This window comes from Trichosurus vulpecula, chromosome 2, assembly GCF_011100635.1.
Source record: "Trichosurus vulpecula isolate mTriVul1 chromosome 2, mTriVul1.pri, whole genome shotgun sequence".
Classification (NCBI taxonomy): domain Eukaryota; kingdom Metazoa; phylum Chordata; class Mammalia; order Diprotodontia; family Phalangeridae; genus Trichosurus; species Trichosurus vulpecula.
The window spans coordinates 85,184,389-85,186,053 of record NC_050574.1 but is presented as its reverse complement, the minus strand read 5'-3'; the positions used below and the strand labels follow the sequence as shown (position 1 = coordinate 85,186,053).

Below are 1,665 nucleotides of genomic sequence, written 5' to 3'. Positions count from 1 at the left end.
GAGTCTTGCCTTAATGGTAGAGCCTCCTGTTCCCTGAAATATGGAGACCACTTGGTCAGAAATGTTAGCCTATTGGGGTCAGTAGGACATTAGTAATCTTATGGTTTGAAAAACAAAAATTAAGACAACAATTTCCTAACTAGTTGCCTCCTTTGATTCCAGAACCATTGATGACTCAATAAACTCCCACTTTCCTGAGGGAAACCGCTCCACCCTCTAGGCTACCATGCAGGCCTTAAATTACAGCACTACTACATTCCTCCTCATGGGCCTCCCAGGTCTAGAGAAAATGTATATCTGGCTCTCTATCCCATTGTGTGCCATGTATAGTGGCTATGGCTGGAAATAGCTTGATTCTATGGGTGGTAAAGTCAGAAACAGTTCTTCACCAGCCAATGTACTGCTTCCTGTCCATGTTGGCCATGACTGACTTGGGGCTTTCTTTTTCCACACTTCCCACGATGCTAACCATCTACCTGTTGGACCAGCGGGAGGTGGAGGTGAATGCATGCCTAGCCCAACTCTTTTTCATCCACACTTTTTCTGTCATGGAATCCTCTGTGCTTCTTTCCATGGCTTTGACCGCTTTGTGGCCATTTGTAATCCATTACGCTATACAACCATCCTGCCCAGCTCCCGAGTTGCTGGCCTGGGCTTTGCAATTGTGGTCCGTAGTGTTGGATTACATCTCCCTGCCCCCATCATGCTGAAAAAGCTTCCCTACTGCCATACTGGTCAACTCTCCCATTCTTATTGCCTGCATCCTGATGTCATGAAGCTTGCTTGTGCGGATACTCGTGTCAACAGTGCTTATGGGCTATTTGTGGTACTCTCCACTCTTGGCATGGACTCTATGCTTATAGTGACTTCTTATGTGGTGATCCTCCATACTGTCCTCACCATTGCTTCCCAGGATGAGAGGGTTAAGGCCCTTAATACATGTGTCTCGCATATCTGTGCAGTGCTGCTCTTTTATACACCCATGATTGGTCTGTCCATGATCCACCGTTTTGGGAAGCAGGCTTCACCCTGTATCCAGGTAATCCTCTCCTACCTGCATTTTCTCATGCCACCTGTGCTCAACCCCATTGTCTATACTATCAAGACCAAGCAGATACGTCAGAAGATCTTCCACTTCTTCCAGTCTAATGGTCCCAGAATGAGGGCTGGGCAAGAACACTGAGCCCCAGGAGGCTGAGGTTGGGAAGGGACAATGGTGCTACACAATGCAGAAGGCAATGTTTCCTTTTGCAAGGTAGGGATGATCACCACCATTCCCATATCTGATAGAAAAGATATAATAATCCCTGTATTCTGGAAGCATCCTATTTGTGGAAGTGACATGGCCCATTTTCTGCAGAAATTCATCTGATTTAGGAGACATAATTCCTTGGTTTAACATAAATTTCATCACATTCTTTCTTGAAGAATTCCTGAACTTATTTGAGAGATCTAACTCTCTAGTCTTTTTTTCATAAATCAGCATTTATTGCTTAAATTCAAGAACAGGTTATGGAGGGATGGGAGGGTGCATTCAGAACAAGGAGTCAAAGGTGGAGACCTAGAAGAAGGGGAGGAGGGAGGAGACAGGGAGACAGAGTCTCTCATCTATGCTTGCTCTGGACTGGGTTAATCCTGATTTCTGAGCCTTGGTCTAGGACACAC

General features: G+C 45.6%; 1 pseudogene; it reads left to right on the top strand.

Moving 5' to 3' along the window:
- The first annotated feature begins 226 nt into the window (after positions 1-226).
- Positions 227-1,183, top strand: LOC118836567 (annotated as a pseudogene).
- Positions 1,184-1,665: the final 482 nt, after the last annotated feature.